A 26,415-nucleotide genomic window follows, 5' to 3' on the forward strand; every position below is an offset into this window, starting at 1 on the left:
AAATGCATTTAGTAGATCACCCAAAGATCTCCTTTCTGGAGGACCCTGAACTGCACTGCTCAAGACTGTGATTCTAAGGCTGCTGTACTACATTTTGATAATTGCAGTAGTCCCCTTCATCAAATGATAGGCCTTCTGGAATGATTGATCAAGTCTCTTCTCTTTTGTCTCAATTTTTAAAAATTGCTTATATGTGGAATCTAAAAAAATGGTACAAATGAACTTATTTACAAAACAGAAATGGAGTCATAGACATAGAAAACAAACTTATGGTTACCAGGGGGAAAAAGGGGTGGGGGAGGATAAATTGGGAGATTGGGACTGACATATACACACTACTATATATAAGAGATAACTAATAAGGACCTACTGTTTGGCACAAGGAACTCTTCTCAATATTCTGTAATGACATGTATGGGAAAAGAATCTAAAAAAGAGTGGCTATCTATATATACGTATAACTGATTCACTTTACTGTACAGCAGAAATTAACACAACATTGTAAATCAACTATACTCCAATAAAAATTTTAAAAAAATCTTTATCTTTTTATTACGTATTTTTCTGAGATTTATTTTTTTCTTAAATTTTTGGTTTTCTAAGTCCTTTTCCTTCTTGTCCTTATTTCTTCAATTATTTTTCTTTATGTCATAACATTTTAACAAAATTATACATGCATTTTAAAAATAAAGAACCAAGTAGTAATGAAAATTAAAAATAAAAAACAAATATTTTTCATCGTCTAATCCCGCTATGCTCTTCGAAGGTAATATTAATTCTCATTGCTATTTTTCTGGTATTTATTACCATCTGTCTAACTAAATAAATTGTTGTGACAGCTTGATTTATTTATTTTAGAATTACATATTGTCTTCCTCCACTTGTAGATTAGTAATATAATTACTACTAATAAACAAATATTAAATAGTATCACAATATTCAAGTAAATCAATAATCCATATTAACATAATTTGGACTAGCAAATATTACTTAATGTGAAGTCAATTAGCATATTATTTCCTTTATAATTCAGTACAACCTCTGATTTTTCTAGAGATAGAAATTTTATATTTTGGTTAGTCTTTCTTTTCATTTTTTAAAATATACTATTTTAATTACCAGCCAACCCTTGTCATACTTCAAATGATTGAGCAGTCATTTATCTATGATCTCTCCTACATTTGATGTCCCATAATCATTTTTACCTTTAATAGTAATTATTTTCTTTTATTTTAAAATTCTTTTCATCTTTCATTTTCAAATTTGTGTATATGATTCATTTACATTATTAAATTGAAGTTATTTAAGAGAAGAATCTTATCTTGTTCATCTTTGTACTCGTCACGATGTTTATAAGATGCATGTTATTTTAATTTAAGTAAGTTAGTTGATTTAAAAAAGTACATGCTATCCATGCAAAGAATGTGTAACCTAGAAATAATTGGTGATTTATTTCATCAAGTTGCTTACACAATAAATACTAATATTTTAAAGTTTGCTGTTCTATTGCAAATAATAAATGTTCTTTAGTGCCTACAAATATAAAGGCATCCATAATAAAAATGCAGTTATCAGGGCTATAAGGAAATTCAATATGAAATAAAAATGAAATATGCCACTTTAAGAATAAATAAAAGAACACATGGGTAGTTATTAATAACTTGTTAGAAGTCATCTTGGCTACCAATTCTCAGCATATTATCTCTGTGCATAAGTGATAATGTGTTTTTTGATATAGTAAAGCATTTTTCACAATTGCTTTACAAGAAGCCCCTTAAGTACTTTCTTTATTTTTTAAAAGACAAAGTGAGTGATTTAGTTTTGAGAAAATTAATGATCATTATTCTACAATTATTTTTTTAATTTCCCATTATAAAGGGACAGTTGTGATTTAACAAAATATTTTTAACGTTACTGAATTTATTCTTAGATACTGAATATGTGAGCCAATATGGACAGAAAGTTAAATTTAATAAATTCTTAATTTGTTTTACTTCAGTATTTTAGTACTATTAATAACATAAATGATTACACTGAGATAAAAATTAAGTTAATATTTTTATGATGATACACACATTACCTAACAACATTCATCTTTATTTTATCTGTCTCTAGTTGTGACATGCATGTGGTCAATATTATTGAGGACATGAATATTAAGCTATACTTAGTCATATTGTTTTCCCTTTTATACTATTTTTTAACATTTTCTGACAATTTAAAGTTATTCAGTTTGTCAACAGCATCTCTATTAATACATAAGTTGAAACCCACAAACACTTCTTATGACAATCTTTAGAAAAAAATGAGTAAAGGAGAATTAAAATGATCCATTTTTAATCACTGGTATATCTAATTCCTCATGCTATCCTTGTTCCCCATTATTAGTATTAGAAAGAGTTAGCTGTTAACTCTTAAATCTTCTATGGTTTATCAGATCACAAGGAGTGACTAATGTTAAGCATTGGTGGCAGGGGTGGAGGTCAAAATAACTCAGAAATTTACCATCTTTTTTTCTATTTTTCCTTGCAACAATCTATCTTTAGTTTGTCAGTGATCAGATTATCCATGACGACCTCTTGTGAGGAAAACAATACTACTTTAGTTTGGCCTGAAGGGAGCATGTTAATAAAAACTTAGACGTGGTCATTTGTGCAAAAAACTGTATAATTAAGATATCCATGGAAATTTGCCTTAATTTGTAGAGGTTATTTAGTAAGAATCAGAAAGGACCAAAAAAAACAGTGCAGAGAGCCTAGCTTTTGTTCTTAATTCCATTGGTGAACCATTTGCTTGACCAGTTTTCATTAATTTCACCATGGCAATCACCATGGGAAGAGTACTGAAGGGCTGCACATAGCTGAGGCATTAGATGTTATTTGCTTTTAAGCTACTGCCAAAAAAAAGGGAAGGGGTGCCATTTTAATTTAAATGCCTGTAAAGTATGTAATTCCTATAGTTTGAGCCTAAACTTTGTAAATCCTAGAAAAGGGTAATAATTATAATCCTTGTTATGTTACTGCCAGTCATTGCAATTTATACACGTTCCCTGAAAGAATATATAGTACAATTTTTGGATGATCACAGTTATCTGTTCAATAATGAAGATGTATGGCTAAGGCCTGGAAAGGTAGAAAAAAATCAGAAACATTTATCAAATGAATCTTTTGTGAGAATCTCACATGGTGGGACATAGGGATAGAAAGTAAGAGACCTGAGTAGGATATTTAGTAACAAGTGAAGCCTGGTAGACCAGAAATCTAAGGTAAGGCTCGAGTTATGATGAATAAAATAAGGTTTAGAATGTGAAGAAGAGCTAAAGGAATTGAAAGCTGGATTGTCAATTGCTACTTAAAATGATGCCACTGGCTTCTATGTGGAGAATGAAGTCCCAGAGGCAATACTTGATGTGGGGATATAAAGTGGAAGAAATTGCAGCTGACCAGCTGTGAGATGATAGCCTTTGAGGAGAGACATAAGAGGGGCAATAAGGAGAAGTAAATGTGTTTGTGATGTGTCTTGAAGGTAAAGCCGATTTAATTCAGTGTACTCAGGGATGGGATATAGAGGGAAGGGTAGAATCAATGATTACTCTTGCTACTGGGTTGAACAACCAGAAGAATAATGGTGCCAGAGTGGATTATCATTGGGTGGGGAAGCCTAAAACTAAAACAGATTTTGGTGGAGGTGGAATCAATAGTTATGGTGTGATTATCTTAAATTGGATAAGGGGAGAGGTCAGGTCTGTATTTCAATTTATTTTCTAATTTCTTTTTATTTTCTTCTTGTGATTACATACGTGCCTTCTTCCTTCTCTGCTCCCCAACTCCCACTCCCTTCCCCACTGTTAGGTTACGGTCCAGCTTAACTATTGTAAATTTGCTGCTGATTTAAAAAATTAGCTCCTGGATTTATTCATCGGCACTTTTTCTCTTTTTCTAATTTACTAATCTATACATCTCACTAGTTGATTTTGCCTTTTCAACATTTTTGAAACTAAATGTTTAATTCATTTTTTATTTTACTTTCCTTTTGAAGCAACAGGAACACTTAAAGCTATTTTGTATTTGTTCTCAGAGCACCGTTTTTCTGTAATCCATAAATCTTAATATGAAATATTTTTACTACCATAGTTTAAAATATCTGCAAATTCAGTATTTTTTTTTAACTTGGCTTAGAGGTGTTTAATAGAGGATTTTAAAATTAACCAATTGTAAGAGTTTTATCAGTGCTTTATAATTTCATATTCAAGTCTTACAGCATCATGTGTGTTCTTTTTCCAGTTTTGAACTTACTGATTTATTTCAATATTACATAATACTTGAAATAAGGGTATTCTGTTTTTTACATAATTAAATATATAAACACATATGTTTATATATTATATTCATTATTTTATTTATATTTTCCTGATCTTTATTAATATTTGGCCTATGTTTTTTCCATGGTCTTAGAAAGGGAAATTAAAGTATTTTAACATAGTTTCCTATCTTTTTCTCTCTGTAGTTCCAACAGTTAATACAGTTAATGCTTTAAGTATTTTGAAGCTATGCTATTTGGTACATAAACATTCATAAGAGATAGGCTTATATCATAAAATATTTTTATGTCATGTTCTTATTACAATGTCCATCTTTATAGTTGAAAATTTGAGTATTAAAATATTATAAGTCTTTGCATAAATATATTCAATATTATCAACAGTATGACAGATCTAAATGTGGTAGTTTAAAAATGCACTTACTAAAAAAAAAAAAAAAAAAAAAAAAAAATGCACTTACTAAGATATATTATAATAGAGTCAAATTTATATAATAAATTCCTTGCTAATTTTACTCAATATTTAAATATTGAAAGTATAAGGTGTTCATAAATCACTGCACACAGTCTATTTTTTGTTTACCAGTGATGTCCCACAGAGTATATGTAGACTTTTCCTTGTATAATTTCCTGCATGCAGAGTATGCGATAGTCTTGTTAAGTAAGCATATTTGATTTAAAGATGTAAATTCTGATTGATGTACATTATCAGAAGACTAAAAACATTGAAAACTCACTTTCTCTATTTTCCTGTATTGAGAATTTACTGAAGAGAGCACACACATTAATTTTTACATTAAAGTACCCTGTAGGTATCAACATATTTTTCTTCAGAAAACTTAATTTTTTCCCATTATTCCTTTAGGTTCTCCCGGGAAAAAAGTGAATCTTTATTTATATCAGCTTTTCCATTTGCCTTACATGATTTTCAGGTGTATATGTGGTTGGTGGGGGAGGTTTTCTTGGTCAAAAGAGTTCGGGAAACATTGTGGCCCTCCCGCCCTTTATAAACCTTCTCAGAGACGTAAAATGAACATTAGCTGGCATACTTGAGACTCTAAAAAGTCTATTTTACTGTCTTTGTAAAATTTAACACAAATTATTTTTAAAAAATATTTTTTAGCATCCCAGAGAACATACATTGGTAAGGCTACTCTGGATATATTTTTTAAAAAGCGTGTTCAGTATGGGTATATAGCTTTTTAAAGCTTATAAAAGATCAATCTTGAATGTAAAGTAAAATAAATAGCCTGAGGTCAGGCTCCTTCTGTAATCGCTGTTGTGGGTTCCCCCCGAGTGCTTCTGCTACATCGCACGTTCTGTAGAAATGTGGGCACACTGATGGTTCTACATTTCCTACTTTATACTTTATACACAGCTCTAAATGCAAGCGTCTCTTTTTGTGGCTTAAGTGATCGATACATTTGATTTTATGCCTATTATCTTTTTTATCACCGTTTGACTTAGAGTATTCCCATCATTTATGAAATTGGCTATATCACTAGGTCTTAATTGTCAGCATAAAACAACTCTTGCAGGAATATGAGCAGTGAACTTGAAATCAGAAGACAGAAATTGAGCCTCCAGCTCTGCCACTGCTTAGCCAGGTGATGCTTGGAAAGTCACAAATGACCTGACACTGCTTCCTTAAATATAAAATGGAGATAATCTTATGTATAAAATGATTTTTACAGATTTCATCATATGACCCTTTTAACGGGGAAAGCATTATCACTATGTCATTTTAGTTTCATATTAAATGAATGACTTGAATGACTCCTGTTAGTTGTGTATATTAATACAAAAAATCAGTTGCTCACATTAACATTTTACCTTTCCATAGAGTTAAATCTATTTTGCAAAAGATACTTCTAAAAGAAATCTAGATCTGGAATCAGAACTTGCCTTTTGTGTAGGGTAAGATTAGTATCATAGACTAAAGATATAAGAACTTGAAAAGGCATAGGAAATGAGCTTGTCTCCCAGCATCCCTCCCTCACTCCTTTTGTTATTGAGGAAATGGAAGGCTGGAGAGGCTAAATGACTTGCCTGAGGTCACAAAACGAGTGAAAGACCAGGGAATTGAGTCTAGTACCTGCAACTTGCAACTCTACCATGCTTTCCTGTAACCAACCGTCTTAACTATTCACAGGCGTAAGAGGATGGTTGCTCTGCCCCAAATCATCTCATCATTCTGCTTAGTGGCCTGAAATTCCAGTATTAGAAAACACGAAGACTTTGTAAGTCTTCAAATATTCCTTAAAAGAATTCAAATATCTTTGGAGAATAATTTAGCGACTACTCATTTATATCGAATTGTTTTTTATTTTATCGGTATCAGCCAAGGAAGCCAAGACAGCAAGAAAATGGGACAATACATTACATTTCCTGAGTGAGAGCTAGTAAGATTAAAAGAGTTATTCTTGTGCTGAAAATCTGTGGGTGGAATGAGCCTCCTTAGAACCGGAGCGGGGGCGGGGGCGGGAATTAGGCTCCGCTGGGTGCAGCCCTTTTTTTTTTTCTTTCCATTTCTTATAGGCAAGACTCCAGCCTCCATGACCTTCCTTGAGTTCCAAAGGGCTGATTCAAACAGTTGCTAATCAAGGGAGAAGCAGCCAAGAAACTACCTGAGGCAAGATTAAAGGGACCAGAGAAGCTCATGGAGATTAGGAGACCACCTGAGACCCTGCACACACCCTAATCTTGTCAGCAACCCCACCCTTAAAGTATGGTCATGAAACTCCTCATCAAGTCCTCCTGGGTTGGGGCACATAGTTTTTTGAGGCAGGAGCCTGCTGGGTCCCCCTTTGCCTGGCAAAGCAATAAAGCTATCCTTTTCTACTCCACCCAAAACTCTGTCTCTGAGATTCGATCCAGCATACGTGCAGAGAAGCTGCGCTTTAGGCATCAGAACTCGTCATAAACTATGCCTTCTTTGGCTTCATTTCTTTGCATGTTCCCCTTCTATCATATGTGCTAGGTATACTGAATACTCATTTGGAGATTCCCAAACACCGTATATCTGTTTACATCTCTGTGACTTTTTCACATTCTGTGAAACAATTCTTATCTGATTAATTTTCCTCATCATGCCAATCCCTCATACTTTAAGAACTCTAATTCAGGTTCCTTCCCTCTATAAAGCCATTAAAAAATATGTTTATTTATTTATTTGTTATTTATTTATTGATTTTGGCTGTGCTCGGTCTTAGTTGCAGCATGCAGACTCTTAGTTGTGGCATGCGGACTTCTTAGTTGCAGCATGCATGTGGGATCTAGTTCCCTGACCAAGGATTGAACCCCAGCCCTCTGCATTGGGAGCGTGAGGTCTTACCCACTGGACCACCAGGGAAGTCCCTATAAAACTATTGTTTATCAGACTTTGAACCACTAGATAAAATTAAGTTTCCTTTCCTTGGCAATATCCTTTGGTACTTAACTGCACTGCATCTCAGTTTCCTCATCTGTAAAATGAGGATACTGATAGCATCTACTGATATCCTCATTTGTAAAATGAGGATACTGATAACATCTACTGGGTTATAAAGATTAATACATGTAAAGTATTTAGAGGAGTTCCTGACAACTAAACATTATTTGTTATTTTTATTATAGCACACACTAATATGTGTCCATTTTTCCAACTGGATCATGAATTACTTTAGGGCAGAGAACGTTAAAAACAGTGTGTCCCAGTAATTTTTAATATATACATCTTGTGCCTGACATAGAGCATTCAAGAATCCTATTCTTTCACCGATTAGATGGGTAAATTTTGCTGGGAGAATGAATATACTTTCTACCTAAGAGGTCTCTATAGTGCAATGCTGGATACCACAGACTAACATGAGGGTCCTGAAACTCCATAAGAGGAGGTATATATTTGTCTTTGATGCAAGAGTTGCCATGAATTAACAGTACATGCACAGGGAAACGTGATGGTATCAGGTACAAGTTGACACAACTTTTTAATTTTTCTCAGAAACAACCCTCTCTGTCAAATATGTTTTATTGGCCTCATTAAATAACTTATCCTCTTATTTGGATCAACCTTATGAAGAATATAATAGAAAAATTTTATGTTGTAAGATTTGTATCATTTTTGGACACCAAGGGGGGAAAGCGGCGGGGAGTTGTGGTGGTGGTGTGATGAATTGGGAGATTGGGATTGACGTATATACACTAATATGTATAAAATAGATAACTAATAAGAACCTGCTGTATAAAAATAAATAAATTTCAAAAATTAAAAAAAAAAAGATTTGTATCATTCTCTATATGTATTCAAGTCTCCAGAAGGTTAATAGTAAATTATTCTAATGATAATGACTGAAACTCAATATTTATGGAAAATTTACACAAATGTAGATAATAGCACAATTCTTGATGTGCTTTGTTCTGAAATGGCAGTTTTCAATAAATATTGAAATTAGGTGATAATAGCTCACATTATATATTATTTATCAGCATTCAGATTGCCATGAATAGGGATGCTCTTTTACACATTAACCTCCCTTCAAAGAGCTTAGAGAAAAAAGCTAATTCAAAATGCAGTATTATCTTCATACCTTTTTCATTCTTCATTATTTATTGTAGAAATGTATGTGTGCTCTTGGGGTAGTAAGGGAGTTTCACTTTTTCCCAGTCATGTCTAAAATAGCTCTGAGTTAAATTATTCTCCCTGGTACCCAATGCAAATAAGTTGACCATGCAATTTTCATGGCTGATTCTTTGAAACTTTTGAAAACTTAAGCTCTAAAGTATTTGGGATCTCAGAGAAGTAGAAATAGTAGGAACATCGTGTTTTATATACTGGCATAAAATAGACACCAAAAATCACAAATTCACTGCCTCTGGAATTCGTTGCTTGGTTATACTGCCTGAGAGAAAGATGCATGTTTCTCTCAGGCAGTATAGACTTATAGTAGAGAGGACACTGAATGCCTTCAGTATTTTAATAATAATTAGAATTTCTCCTTCAAATTTATTAGAGAAGTTTTTTGGAATAACTCCTATAACTAGAATTTTTAAATGTTCTAAAATTTTTTTAAATTTTTTTTAAAGTTATTTAAAAATAACAGAGTTATAAAAAGTTATTTGCAAAGGGAAAGAACATTGGCCTGGTAAGTATAACAGTAAGAATCTTGAACACAAATGACCAATTCCATGTTATAGACATTTAAGATACTATAGAATTTTGAAGGTGGATTTTTGTCAAAGGAAAATATTTTGAATGGATTACTTTAATGGAACTTAAGTATGAAGTGTCCTTGTTTTGGACATCTGTTTCCTGAAATGTTGGTGGTAAAGATGTTGGTTGTAAACTCTAGTCTCAACAACTGTTTCTAGACAAAGTGAAAAGAGAACAAGGATGGAAGACATCTGATGGTCACTGTTTTTAACTGTATTTTTAATGCACTTGTTTTATCGGACTTTAATCCTGTCTGCCATTTACGCTAGTTCTTTCTTCAGAAGCAAAACCTGATTTTATTATGGCCATGAAATTATCTTAGACTTTCAGATACCCCTTAGAAAAGTTTGGACTGCCCAGGGACTTCTGTGATTTTGGTGTAGTCTGTAGGACCCACTGAATGATTTCTCAGAGAAGAGAAATCTACTCAGATTAAGAGGAAATGTATTGCTGTGAAATCCTTTTTTCTCTTCAGATGGTCAGAATGTTGTTTGTAGATTTGCAAGAGCAATACATGTCTAAACTACCTCAGTGCGCCTCAGTGAAAGCGACACTTTTCTTTAGTGAGACAAATAATCGAGGTATTGTTTTATTACCTCGGAATTGTCATCAAGACAGTTTTAAAGCAAGAGAGGAGTACATTTTTTGATGCTCTCCCTAATTGAAAATGGAAAACATTTATAGACTATAATCAAGATTTCAATGGGCAAACTATGAATTATATGATAAACTGCCTTGTGAATTATTCAGAAACAATTAATGAGCTGTCTGGATTAACTGTACTAGGGTGAAATCAAATGCTCCTATTTATTTTCTTTCACAAAGTAGTTGTTCTTTAAAGAATCAAATATCTATATCAGTGATGAAACCGGAGTGTGTTTATTTTACCTGGCATCAATTCTAGTTCAGTTCAAAGTTCAATAGACACTTTGCTTTTTTTTTTTTTTTTTTTTTCCTTTAGATAGAAAATTCAACTTTGTCCAAGGAAATGTTAAGGTTGTTTTTACATTGAACTTCAATTTTAATACCACTCAAGTCTTGATTTAGTTTAACTAGTGTGAATCTTATGTTTTCTTTACTTAAAGGCATTAATAAAATCCATTTTAAGATTAAGTGCTTGTGCCTCATAAGGTTTTTATGCATGAAGGCTGGTCAACACAGGAGAGCATAAATCTCATTACTGGGGGGTGTTTCAGGTTCATTACATTAACTGGTCTCATCACAAAGCACTCTGATTTTGCTTATACACTGAATAGTAAGTGGAGGTTAGATAAAGTTTTATCTAGTGAAGCAAAAGATCTGGCCATTTCTAGTGTTTTTCTTTTACCTTTCTTTTGAGTCTTAGGACAAATCTGTTAGATACCTACCATTTTCCCCTTCAGAAAGCTGAAAGAAAAGAGGCAATGATTTGTCCAAGGTAGTCAATGTCAGAATCTATATCTGCTTTAACCACCCCTCTCATTCCCCCTTCATCTTTCCTTGCATTCTTCCCTCTTCTTTTTTGACTCTTACCATTAAATATGGAAGTGTGTTTTCATAGGGAAAAAAGACATTCACTTAAATAACAACAGTGAGATTATGAAAATCTGGAAATTTAACATTGTTACAATACTTTTACCTACAGACTTCATTAAAATTTCACCAATCATCCTAATAATGCCCTTTGTAAAACTTAAAAAAATGGCCAGAGTCAAGCACTGCATTCAGTTTCCAAGTTTTTATGTCTCCTTACTATTGAACAGTTCCTCAGACTTTCATTGTCTTTTGTGACATTGACATTTTTGAAAACAACAGACAAGTTATTTTCTAGAATGTCCCTCAGTTTGGGGTGGTCTGATGTTTACTCACACTTAGATTCAGGTTATTTATTTTTGGCAGGAATACTATACAAGTGTTGCTGTGTTCTTTTCAACACATCCCTTCAGAAGGCACATGATGTCAATTTGCCCTATTATTTGTGATATTAACTTTGATCACTTGGTTAAAATGGTATCTTCCAAATTTCTCTACTATAAGTTACTATTTTTCCTTTTATAATTGTCCGTCTTATTGATACATTTATTAAGTACCAAGTATGTGCTAAACCTTTTGCTTATTTCCAGGGTTTTGAAGATGGGGCACTATTTTTTGCACTCAAGTTGCTCAAAGAGTATTGGAAAATCAATATTCAAATACAAATAATAAACTAGCATGTCATATGATAATCAACAAAGAATAATGCACAGAATCTCCTGCAAAGAGAAGGAAATAATTAACACTTTGGTGGGGAGAGAAGTCAGGGAAAACAATATAGAAACCACTTGGACACATCAAAAAAGCAGTAATAGCTTTTCAAGGTGGAGAGGGAGAATTCAGGACAAAGGGATTGCAGATGTAAAGTCACAGTGGCATGAGATAGGTTATATATAAAGACTAGAACGATTGATGCCTATGCAGTATGGTTAGAACATAGGAAAAAATGGAAAGAAATAGGCTACACAGTGTGAACGTAGCTAAGTCATGAAGATAACGATGATCATGTGTAACAAATGAGCATTAAGATCACAACTCTGTACAATAACATCTCACAGATAGGGTCACACAATAGAATTCAGGGCTGCAATTCATCATACACACAGGCACACACACATATACATAAGTCTGGGTGAGAGTTTTTCTATTTTAAGTTGAATAAGACTGTCATTAGTTGGAGCATCCATTCTTCATGTTTGACAATTCCTCCCACTCCCTATTGCATTTAGGTTCAATAACACACTTATTAGAAGAAGAGGAACCATTTAAGATTTAAGATTTTACTTAAGATTTCTAGGCAAAACCAATGGAGTAAAGGAAGAAGCAGCAAATTCCAATCTCAGCTGAGCAAGTACTTTTAGAGAACTAATTTGTATGGGTTCTAAGCTTTCAATTTGTACAATGAGGAAGTAAGACAACATGATCCAGGTTTCTTTAAAATTCTATAAAGCAGGAGGAACTCTACTAATTTAACTATATAAAAGTAAAACTAATATAGAGCATAATTATGTTATTTAATTATCTGTTTAGTTAGTTTATCTCTGTGCAACAGTGTTGAAGTTTATATTTTCCCGTTGTGCAGGATAACATTCAAAACCTTATTAATGCAAGGATTTTTCAATATCTGCAAATCAATCAATGTGCTATGCCACATTAACAAATTGAAGAATAAAAAAAGTATGATCATTTCAATTGATGCAGAAAAAGCTTCTGATAAAATTCAATATCCATTTATGATAAAAATTTTCCAGAAAGTGGACATAGAGGTAACATACTTCAACATAATAAAGGCCATATATGACAGACCTACAGCTAACATACTCAATAACAAAAAGCTGAAAGCATTCCCTCTAAGACCAAGAACAAGACAAGGATCTTCACTATTGCCACTTTTATTCAACATAGTTTTGGAATTCCTAGCCACAGCAATCAGAGAAGAAAAAGAAATAAAAGGAATCCAAATTGGAAAGGAAGAAGTAAAACTGTCACTGTTTGCAGATAACATGATGCTATACATAGAAAATCCTAAAGGCTCTATTAGAAAACTACTAGAATTCATCAGTGAATTTGGTAAAGTTGGAGGATACAAAATTATTATACTAAAATCTATTGCATTTCTATACACTAAAAACAAACTATAAGAAAGAGAAATGAAGGAAACAGTGCCATTTACCATAGCATAAAAAAGAATAAAATACCTGGGAATAAACCTACCTAAGGAATAAACCTACCTAAGGAGGCAAAAGACCTATACTCAGAAAACTACAAGACACTGATGAAAGAAATTGAATAGGACACAAATAGATGGAACAATATACTATTTTCTTGGATTGGAAGAATTAATATTGTTAAAATGATCATACTATCCAAGGCAATCTACAGATTCAATGCAATCCCTATCAAAATATCAATGACATTTTTCACAGAAATAGAAAAAAATTTTTTTAATTTGTATGGAAACACAAAAGACCCTGAATGGCCAAAGCTGTCTTGAGAAAGAACAGAGGTGGAGGAATCATACTCCCTGACTTCAGGCTATACTACAAAGCTACAGAAACCAACACAGTATGGTACTGGCACAAAAACAGACATATAGATCAATGGAACAGAATAGAGAGGCCAGAAATAAACCCACACACTTATGGCCAATTAATCTATGACAAAGGAGGCACGACTATACAATGGAGAAAAGACAGCCTTTTCAATAAGTGGTTATGGGAAAACTGGACAGCTACTTGTAAAAGAATGAAATTAGAACATTCTATAATACCACATACAAAAATAAACTCAAAATGGATTAAAGACCTAAATGTAAGACCAGATACCATAAAACTCCTAGAGGAAAACATAGGCAGAACACTCTTTGACATAAGTCACAGCAATATATTTTTTGCTCCATATCCTAAAGCAAAGGGAACAAAAGCAAAAATAAACAAATGGGACCTAATTAAACATAAAAGCTTTTGCACAGCAAAGGACACCATCGACAAAACAGACAACCTACTTAATAGGAGACAATATTTGCAAATGATTTGACCGATAAGGGGTCCATATCAAATATATATAAACAGCTCATAAACTCAACACCAATAAAACAAAAAAAACTGATTAAAAAATGGGCAGAAGAACTGAATAGACATTTTCCCAAAGAGGAAATACAGATGATCAACAGGCACATGAAAAGATGCTCAACATCGCTAATCATGAGGGAAATGCAAATCAAAACCATAATAAAATATCACCTCACACCTGTCAGAATGGCTATCATCCAAAAGGACACAAATAACAAATGTTGGCGAGGACATGGAGAAAAGGGAACCCTTGTACAGCATTGGTGGGAATGTAAATTAATGCAGCCACTGTGGAAAACATTATGGAGGTTTCTCAAAAAATTAAAAATAGAACTACCATATGACCCAGGAATTCCACTCCTGGTTATATATTCAGAAAAAAACACAAACACTAATTCGAAAAGATACATGCACCCTGATGTTCATAGCAGCATTATTTACAATTGCCAAGGTATGGAAGCAAACTAAGTGACCATTGCCAGATGACTGGATAACGAAGATATATATATACATATATATATATATATATACACACACACACACACACACACATATACATACACACACATATACAATGAAATACTATTGAGCCATAAAAAAGAATGAAATTTGCCATTTGCAGCAACATGGATTGACTTGGAGAGCATTATGCTAAGTGAAATAAGTCAGAGAGAGAAAGACAAATAGTGTATAATATTGCTTATACTCTGAATCTAAAAAATACAATAAAGTAGTGAATAAAACAAACAAGAAGCAGACTCACAGATATAGAGAACAAACTAGTAGTTACCAGTGGGGAGAAAGAAGGTGGGGGCAATATAGGGGCAGGGGTAAAAAGGGGGTTATTATGGGATTATATGAAATCATGTGTTCAAACTTCTGAAAATTGTAAGGTACTATGGAAGTTAAAGAATCTTTCATCCAATAAAAAAAGCACAAAAAAACCCTTATAAATATTTTTTAAACTTTCAGAAACAGACCATCCATAAATAATGCAGAAGGGATAGTTTTCAATTACTTTTTAACCAAATATAAATAGGATTTGTTTACACTCTAGAGTGAGGCTTACCATGACACCTCATCAGGTTATACAGGTCTCCCCTGCTTTTCGAAAGTTCACTTTATACCACTTATGGCATAAGTGCATATGAAAGACCTACATTAGTACCTGTTTTCGCTGAGAGAAATCTGTAGAGGATTTCTGCTTTTATGAATAAAGGCCTGAAGTGAAAATAGCATTCAGCATTTGTTTTGCAGTGAGCCCTTAGAGAAGTGGCCTGCGCTTGAGCAGGGAGGGTACCACCACCAAGCTCCTTCCCTGGGAACTACACTTAGCCTCCCAGCGTCCAGCTTCCACAGCTTTGTACAGTGTCTGTGAGCATCTGTACTTTGTCTCGATTTATTTTGTGCATCTGTTAGCAAGATGTGTCCCAAGGTAACTGCTTCTTTACTTTACACCATTTGAGCTACAAAGGGTTTCACAGGAACACTCTACTTCCCAAGAGTGGGTGAAACCTGTATTGTGATTATTACATCTATCAATATACACCTATATATCTATATCAATTTTCAGAATTCTTTGTTCTGTGGCCATAGATATAGTCATAACTACAACTTGGTAGCAGGAGAAAAAAATCCAGCAATATCCAATCAATCTATTCACTTACTACTGGCACCCGTTGTGAGACGACCTTCCCCAATCCACACTGCCAGCCTATGTGAAGCTATGATGCAGGAGATGCTAATGTGACAAGCTCCCTCTTAAAAATTAATTATTAAGAAAAATGTTCCAAAGTAAAAATAATGCAGAAGATACTAGATTAAAGCACATCTTTTCAACATCATACAGGAGTACTCTCTAACAACCCACCCAAGTATTATTTAATTCTCTAAGAGAATATACCTGTGCTTGACTTTGCTATTTACTTTATTTGTTTAGAGGCCAGACACTGTGAAATTACACATTAACTTGTAGGTTTCTGTCTAGTAGAAAAATAAGTCTGTAAGATATTGGCCAGTTGCATATCAACCATTTTAATAGTCTATATTTTTAATATGTCAATAAATACCCAGTTCTTCAAATGACCTTATAACCAGCTTTGGTATCTTACTGGTTTCCCATTAATGAGTTAAATAAATTTTTGATAGACATTTATTTTATATTTGCATGACAGTCATGCATTTAACTTTTGACACTTTTAACACTGACACTAAAATTCACTGGGTACCTACTATGTGCACTGTTCTAAGAATTTTAGAAATACTATCTACTTTAAAATTCACAAGTCCATAAGGAAAGTATTATTAACACCACTTTCTCAGATAAGGAGCCTGAGTATGTGAAAGGAAAATTAAGTATTCCAATATCAATAACAATACATTTATTTCACTATTTATGCATATTTATTGAACACTTATTATGTGCCAGTTACTCCTCTAGGCACTTGGAACAAAACTGGCCAAAACAGGTACTATTTCTTATGCTCATAGAGCTTACTTTCTAGTCCATATAGGAGAGAATGGGGGAAAGACAGACAATAAATAACATAGAAAATAAACAAATCTAATACTTTATGGAACTTGGATTAGAATTTAGTTGTCTGCTTTCACACACCATAATCTTAATTACTTCACCTTAAAATCAAAAGTGTTATAAATGAAAGGAAATTCATGTGGAAAATCTAGGTGACTACAGTTATTGATTCTCTCATGTCCATGAGACAGCTCACCCTGAACTACAAAAATGAGACTTTATGAGGGAAAGTTATCTGATTACTTGTTCCTCAAATCTGAAAATGCCTCTAATGTTCTCAAATCAGGTTAAATATACACATGCAATCTTGAAAAGGACTGTAAACAATTGCAGAGACAGTACGAGCCTCTATCTAGTAGATAAGGATTAAGGATCTTCTTTTGCCTTCATATCAATGTCTTCTATTGGAAGGGGAAGAATAAAAAATGTCTGCTTTTACTTTTATATCTGATATACCTAATTTTCTTTTCTGTCCCCTTCCATTCCCTTAGAGGGACCAGAATATAGGCAGCATCTTAAAAATCTTCTTAAATGACAATTATTATGTCTCTAGTATGAGCTACTATATTTGGTCCACTATGAACAGAATTGTAGGTACCACTAGTAGATAAGGAATTTGACTACGTTGCTCTACACAATCATTAAAAGTAATTGTATTGGTCTTCAGGAAGAGTAAGGTAAGATGGGACAGAGAGTTTTATATTTCTTTTCATAGGATATCATTTTCAAAAGACAAAAAATAAATATCCCCGAATTATTTTGTTTTTCTGATTTTATTATTTTATGGTCCCACTCAAACTATTATCATCCAGATAATTTTCCACATAACCAGGTAAATTCATTAAAACCTTTGAAAGTTTCAGAACATCCGGTTCACCTATAAAATGTAAATACTGTTAACCACTGAAATTATTAAAAAAGATAATTTTCCTTAAGATTTGATGGAAATTCCAAAGAAAGTATAGCAATTTTTTTAAGGGAAGTCAGTTTCACATGAACTGAAGTCATTACTTTGAGGCGACATATGTGAGTTAATAGTTGATGAAATATTTATAAAATGACACATGCATTTTGCCATACTATTGAACTTAAGATTTCTTCATAGCCAAGATGATAGTCATTCTATTCCAGAGGAAAGCAAAAACAAAATAAAACAAAATATAAAACAAAGGAAAAAAAAGCAAGAAACTCAAACGTGAAGTCGTCTTCCTATTATAGCAACAAACAGCAAAAGTAGTGTTAAATATCTAGGATTTGCATTCCAGGTTCTCATAGTTAATACAAACTTTCTTCCTCTCTGAACACTATGGAAAGGAAATAGTAGACAAGAGCCATTTGCAGGAGAAAGCACCAAACTCAATATCAATCTATAAACAATCTACACATCTATAAAAGTGAAAGGAAGGAGTATGGTTTTATTCAAATTTGATCAAAATTAGATTAAATTACCAAAAACTGAATTCCTTTTTAAAGTAACTTTGTAGAAAATACAATTTTAAAAATTTCAACATATTTGAATTAAAAATCTGTTTTCCCTCATTACCTTACATTTAGCCTAACATATAGCACTAATATCAGATAGCACTACCCAATTTTCTAGCTCTTTAATCAGTGATATAAAAGAACTAATGTTATATACCTTTTTTTAAAAGTCTTCCCATGCTATCGTTAAAAAAAACCCAGGCAAACTTCCCCCCCCACCCCCTGGTGTCCTAACAGTATATTTTCTAAAACTAGTGAATACGGCTGCTCATTTATTTTTCAGATCTGTCTGATGCAGAAATGTTTCAAAGGGATAAAGTACAGACAGAATTCTAATTTAACTATTTGCAAAATACTACTCTTTGCCAAAACTGATTGAACTTCAAAGCCTCCCTAAAACATCATACATAATTTATTTTAGGGAAGAAAACAATAAAATCCAGGACCAGAGTTAGAACAACAGTATTTTAAATAAGCCATAGTGACAAGCAAAGAATTTGCTTGGAGATGAACATACTTTTTATCAGCCAAACCATTTTAAAAAAAGTATAAATCTCATAATACTGTAGGATTAATGATGATAAGAACACTTCTAGTAGAGCACAGGAAAGTTCAAAAAAGAGCAAATAATTCAGCATATTTGACTTCCCTTTTTTATAAACTCTGAGTTTAATTTTTCCTTAATCATATATTCCAGTCACAAATTTTTAATTGGTTTTTGACCTACATACCATCATGGGTTGATTAACAATCCTCTAATCAAGTTTGCATAGAATTCATGTGTGTTCAATAATTCAGCCACCCGTCTGGGAAATGTAATGGGACCCAAGGTTCTGGTGGTCATTCAGTGACTGCTGAAAGAACCAGAACATTTTATGCCCAAATTGCACTCAAATTCCTTAATGAAGAATCAGCAAGATTCCACAAATGCACTTACTGCTACATACTCTAGGTGAATGTTGATGAGAAAAACTAATCTTTATTAAGTCTATTCCATGACAGGCAGTGCTGGGTTCCAGGAGAAACAACAGTGGGGTAAAGGTAGCCACTGTTCCTTTACTTGACAGAAGCCTTCCCTAAGTAATCCTATAAACACATGACATATCACAGCTGTGATCATCCTGGGTCCCGACTGGGTGTGAGTGATGGGGGTGGGAGGCTTGAGCTAAGATGGGAGGGTGAGGAAGAGTTAACTATGGGAAGGCTCCACATAGGCCTTTCTAAAGAGGTTCTGAGGGTTTTGGTTTGGTTTGATTTTGCCTTGTATTGGTTTCAAAGAAATTTACTAAACTTAGATTATACAATTAAGAAATGAAAAACCCCATAGAGAACATCTGAATTTTTTTTTTTTTTTTTTTTTACAGCTGAGGTATCAAAAATAGAAGCCCATACGTTTGTTCTCTACCTCTGTGTCTCTATTTCTGCCTTGCAGACCGGTTCATCTGTACCATTTTTGTAGATTCCACATATATGCATTAATATACAATATTTGTTTTTCTCTTTCTGACTTACTTCACTCTGTATGACAGTCTCTAGATCCATCCACATCTCTACAAAATGACCCAATTTCGTTCCTTTTTATGGCTGAGTAATATTCCATTGTATATATGTACCACATCTTCTTTATCCATTCATCTGTCAATGGACACCTAGGTTGTTTCCATGACCTGGTTGTGGTAAATAGTGTTGCAATGAACACTGGGTGTATGACTTTGTGAATTATGTTTTTCTCAGGGTATATGCCCAGTAGTGGGATTTCTGGGTCATATGGTAACTCTATTTTTAGTTTTTTAAGGAACCTCCATACTGTTCTCCATAGTGGCTGTATCAATTGACATTCCCACCAGCAGTGCAAGAGGGTTCCCTTTTCTCCACACCCTCTCCAGCATTTGTTGTTTGTACATTCTAACCAGTGTGAGGTGATACCTCATTGTAGTTTTGATTTTCATTTCTCTAATAATTAGTGATGTTGAGCAGCTTTTCATGTGCCTCATGGCCATCTGTATGTCTTCTTTGGAGATATGTCTATTTAGGTCTTCTGCCCATTTTTGGATTGGGTTGTTTATTTTTTTAATATTGAGCCACATGAGCTGTTTATATATTTTGGAGATTAATCCTTTGTTGATTCGTTTGCAAATATTTTCTCCCATTCTGAAGGTTGTTTTTTTGTGTTGTTTATAGTCTCCTTTGCTGTGCAAAAGAAGCAAATGTTTTAAGAGATTAAACCTAAGAGTTACAACACAAACTGTCTATGCAAGCTTCAAACATATCAAGGGCTGATGGACCTCTTTCATGGTTGTATTATTTAGGGTAAAGCTAGATGACTTTAATGAGGAGACTCAATATTAATTCATTTGCTTAAAGAAGAAGATGTCTCTTGCGTTACGATTTGAAGTGTGCAGTTAGGTCTGTGGGAGACTCTATTATATGAAATCATTCAGGAATGAAGTTTCCTTCCACTGTATTGCAGCATCATTCAGGGAACGGTCATCATCCGCAGAACCAAAGCAAAATCATCGTGGGTACCAGACAGGAAGAAGAGGAAAGAGAAAGTACAGGACCCATACCACTCTCTTAAGGACCAGGTCTACAAATGGAAAGCATCACTTCCAAACCCCTCCACTGGGGGTCACATGAACACATTTAACTTTAAAAGGGACTGGGAAATGTGGTTTACCTGTGTGCTCCAAAAGAAGAGAAGAATGGATTTTTGATACTCAACCTGCAGTTTCCACTTCATGTAGATAATTTTTTTTTTGCCAGAAATTAATAAATTGAATGTTGACTCAAAGATCGTAAAGCATTTTGAAAAACATCTTTTTTGGATTAAAATTAAAAGGATCTCTGCATTTCCTAAAATATATTTAGGCAGTTACATGTGAAAAGTTAGAATTGTTTCAGAAATAGATATTTTATTTAAATGTTCAAGTGATTTAACACAATATTTTAAAATATTTGGTATCTGCATTAAAACTATAAAGCTACACAAATAAAATAAAATAAATGGCATAGACTATAAGCAGCCTCTATAAAATAGCACAGCCAAGTGCATTTTAAAAACTGAACTCTCACATTTTCCTTTTCCTGGGCATCTAGAACTTTCTAATTTATATATATATTTTTCCTCAAATTAACCCTTTTTGGTGGGAGAGATTTGAAGCAAACCACGCTGAAACTGTGTTTTGTGTAATTTCACACTCACTTTCTTTCATGCAATTTTTTCTAAGTTGAGTCAAGAATTGAGTAGAAATAACTTGTTTTATTTTAATCAGAAAAATTACTTTTTAATGAGCATTTACAGCACGTGTTAAAAGTCTGGCACTTCTAAGGAATTTTATCTCAGTATTGCTGGTTATTAGGTGCCTACAAAGAAGATGATATTACTATGTGTTTTCACTTTACATTTATGTTTTAGTATTTCACATACAGATTTTTCAAGATGATACAACCACTCCTTTTTCTCATCAACATTCATTGGTTTTCTATTCATCTAGAAAGTGTGGCAGTAAGTGCATTCATAGAAACTTGCTGATTTTTCATTAAGGAATTTGAGGGCATTTGGGGCATAAAGTGTTCTCAGAGAGCTGCGGTACAAGTAAGCCAGTGCTTTATAGTCCTTAGAAGTCAGAGGTTACGATGGTGTAGAAGAGAACAATTTTCTAAATTAAAAAAAACTGCCTTAGTAGCCATCATGAGAATTGGAAAAGCTAGTTGGGAAAACAGCCCAAAGGGAAGATTTCTGTTTACTTCAATTGGCAGAGCCCTAGGCAAGCATAGCCCAACCAACTGGGAAGCAAGTCAGAGCAAATGTGTGTTAAGGTTGCTGAATATTTGTTGATGAATTACTCTTGTGAAAGACACAGCAGGCTCAGGAATTATCTTCCATAGTGTACCCATAAAGGTATTTATGTGTGTATGTATACTTCCTTAAATGATAATTTAAGTAATTAAAATACATAAAATACAAGCCAACAATTATTTTCAAGGTATTGGGCTCTGGGAGATGTAGACATAAATACTACGATTTTTGCCACCATAAAATGGAATTGAGATATGTACGAAACTGATTTATAATAGGTCTGAGTAAAATAAATAGCAATAAAAAGGCAAAATATTAAAAATATATTCTTTAATAAAGAAAGCTTTTGGAAAATGGCATAGAAGAAATTTCCATGCATCTGTCCTTTTCATCATGATCCACAGATTTCTGGATTTCTCTCCCATAAATTTAGCCTCTAAAATTTAGCTAAATTCCTCTTTTATCTCTGTATTTAACAACACTAAGATGCAGCATATTAATACAATCTTACAAAACACTTTATTATGTTGAAATTTTAAAATGTTTGTTTAAAACACACAGGCCAAAATCTTATTATGTTCCAGGAACTATGTGATGCCTTTGGAAGATATACTAGTGAACAAAATTTGCTTCTCATCCTTCGGAAGTTTGCTCTTAGGACGTACAAATAACTGTATTATAATGAAATAAGCTTAGCACTGGAAATGAGGTAAGGAGAAAAATTAAAATCAAGACACGCTAGAAAGTTTTCAAAATGCTATAGTGTAAATGAAGATGGAGGTTAAAAAATTTATTGAGTCTGTGACTTATAACTATATTACTGATGAATGAGAAAGGTATTTCATTTGAGTGTTTGGGATAGAAGTTATACTGCAAGAGACTGAAGTGAAAGTGTGGTAGGATGAGACAAGGACAAACGTATTTCAAGAAATTTGGGGTTGAAGAGGTAAAGTCATGTGAGAGTTGTTTGTAGGGGAGTTTAGGGTGAAGGGTAGGTTATTTTTATATTTGGGTAAATTTGGGTAAAAGTGACAGGATAGAAAATTCAAGAAAATATTAAATTAAAAAGTGAACACCCATGATAACAAGAATAATAACAGGCAACATCTGATCCTCTTTTTGAGTGAATTAGATATTCCACGTTCCAATTCTCTAAGCCAGAGCCCTGGACATCACTCTTTACTACTTCCTCCACTGTACATTATATAAACCACCAAATCCTGATGTTAAATATGTCTTCAATAGTTTACAATGTAACCCTCCTCTTAACCCATAAAACTTCTCCATTACCAAAGGCCCCTTAAACAGATAACTGCAATTACTTCCTAACTGGGTTCCTTGCTTTCGGTGTTATGTCCTTCCATCTGTTATCTATAATAAAACCAGAGTAATCCTTATATCACAACACCCTCTCCCCAGCCCTCCCCCTGCTGCCACCAATGGTTCCACTTTGCCAGCAGGTTAAATTCCAAACTCATTAAATATCTTATCAGCTCCTTCATTTTCCACACCCTGCTAATCTTTGATCTTTAATCTCATGATAAATCCTCCACCACATCTATGCGCTCTTCAAACGTCTTTCAAACAAAGGTTGTGAGGCTTTTCCTCCTGTCTAGAACACACTTTCCCTTTTCCTTACTCAGTCTTCAGCCTCTCTTTTCCCATCTCACTGCTACCCTGGCTCACCTCTCTAGCTAACCCCGCCTAATCTTCATGTTGTTGCATAGACATCCCTTCCCCCAGAAGCTTTTCTGATGCCCTAAATACAGATTAGGTTTATATTTATGTTACAATTACACATAGCACATAGTATGAGAATCACCTGCCTAAGAGTCTGTATTTCCCACTATTTTAGGCAATAAGGCAAGAGATGTGCCTATCATGTTGAGCATTTAACCTCTGGATCTAATACTTCACTAAATAATTATTTGTCAAGCCACTTACAATGAAGATGTTATTTATTATTTTCTAGAGACCTGTACAAGAAAATCTCTGGAATGATAATAGTAATTATGCTCATCACCAAATAGTACTAAATAGCTAGAATGTCAATTCTGGATTAGTCTACATTTGGGGTTACATTTGGCTGAAAAATCTTTCCTGATATTGATCAAAAGGCAGAAAGGAACAAAATCTAAAGGGTCTCCCCTTAACATGATAATCAGTTAGGTGTCAGTTTAGTTTGAGATGGTATCAAAATTATGCCTTTATACTTCTACATGAGACATTAGCCAAAAACAAACACTAATTTCACGTTAAACTTCCACTTATTTTTATAATTTGACAATTATCTAACATGGATAAAAAAGAGTTAGGTAAAAGGAGATCAGAACTAACAAACTTCATCATCTAAAAGCTAAAATCCCCATGAAAAACAAGCTGGAAAGCTTTTAATGAAACTAAAGCAACAAAGATATCCAAGTTAGAGATGATAAACTAAAAAAAAAAAAAAAAAAAAAGAAAAAATTGATCTGGCGTTCCAAACACATGAGAGATGGGTGAGAGGAAATTAAAAATTAAAACAACAAAACACATTTTGCTAAAGTCTAACCTCCCTAGCAAATATCTCCATCCACGTGCATTTTATATTCCATAGCTTGACTGTGAAATTTAATTAAAAACAATATAAACATAACTCCCTGAGGCTACTGAGGATTTCACAGTTGGAATCTTTATTTCTGAAGCATTTGATTCTCTTGAAAAAGCAGGCATCATTAATGGTAGTGTCTTCAAAGTTTGGATTGAGAAGAATTGACTACTTGTCTCATTTAAATACACCCAGATAAGCTAAATTTAGATGAAATGACCTAGGCACCTTGACCCAGAATTGAGTCAATACAGCAAGTGAATAAACTGAAAATTGTTCCTATGGTTCCAAATTTGGCCTTGATGATCATTCATTTCAAATGAAACTCCAAGGAGAATACAACAATAGAGCTGTCTTAAGTTCTACTGGAGTATAGTTCTGTGAGAAGATACTGGATGAACAAAAAAATAAAATAACAAATAAAAAGGCCAGTTGCCATAGTACAAGCATTTTAGGGCTAGAGAAGGTCTAACATAATGATCTATCCACTTAAGACTATTCAGTTTGTGTTCCCTTTTTTCCTTATTTTCTTCTGACCCCAAAGTAAACCTCCAAGAAAAATGTCAATGTATGGAACCCTAAAATGAAAATGCAATCTGGTTTGTTTCCTCAGCATTATTTGGAAAAATTGCAGCCCTCTGCTTCTCTTTGACATTATCTTAGATTTTTTTGTGAAGTAAAAAGCCTGATGCTGATTCCTCTACTCACCACCCAGACATACTCAGTGATCTCTGTGGAAATGTAATTGATTTCTTTTTGTTTATACGATAAATTCAACCCTTTAGCTAGGAGGATGTCAGACTTAAATGCAGTTTTATAGTCTCTTCTGAGGATGCAGTTAGTCAAACATCATGTAGATAAAATATGTGTCTGGCTCCTGAATGTCTTCAGAACATGAAAGTAAGTGCCCTGGTTACAACGTATTGTTTTTCCAAAGGTGCATTAAAAGTATTTCCTTTTCTCTGCCTCCATGTTGAAAGCACTGTTTTCCCCCTGGCATTATATACTTGGTGTATTGGTGTACATTATGTACTTGGTGTATTGACTCCAGGAGTCGAGGGTGTGGAAGGATAAGATATGCTTCAGGAACTCAGACGTAATAAGAGTAGATTATAATTTTCTGAAAGTATCAATATTAAAAAAAATAAGACCTGACACTCCCTGTTAAATCATTGTAAACAGGATTCTAACAGAGCGTTAGTGATTCATTAAATATATATATATTTTTAAAAAGTGTTCTGAATTCCCAAAATATTTACATTACAGTGGAAAGGGGGAAATTAAAAACAAACAGGTGAAGCACTTGTCTTTTCCTACTGTGATTAGAGAGCCTCAGAGCCATTGTTCATGCCAAAAAAAGTTCTACAATCTGTGTGCCTTTTGAGAATCCTTTAAATTATTAAATTTTCTTTTAATGTTGTCACTAAACATGTATAGAGACAACTCATAAATAAGGAGCCAGTTTTTAAGAATCAAATTAACCATCAGTATTATGACTCTAGACTTACACGGAATATATGTTGCTACCAATCTTTGAATAAAAGTATAGTTAAAATAATCTCTTTTCTTTACATTTTTCTAACATTTAATTGGGGCATATTATGTGTCATCTTGAACATTCACTCACAGAGTCTCATTTCATACTGTATTTATGCCTTATCAACATAACAGGGCTTTCAACATTAAGTCCTAATTTTTGAGAAACTAACTGGGTATAGTTCCCAAATAGTGTGGGTTCCAGAGGACTGAGTTTTAGGCTGGGGTCTGCCACCAGTTTGAGGTGTGGCCTTGGTTTATCCTTAAAATTTGATGGGTGAACATTTCTTCACCTGCACAATTAAGAAGGTTAAATAGATTATGTGAATCAAGGTACTCAAGACATATCTCTTTGAATGAATGGATGTATATAGTGTGAAACAA

The sequence above is a fragment of the Eubalaena glacialis genome, chromosome 16, assembly GCF_028564815.1.
Source record: "Eubalaena glacialis isolate mEubGla1 chromosome 16, mEubGla1.1.hap2.+ XY, whole genome shotgun sequence".
Classification (NCBI taxonomy): domain Eukaryota; kingdom Metazoa; phylum Chordata; class Mammalia; order Artiodactyla; family Balaenidae; genus Eubalaena; species Eubalaena glacialis.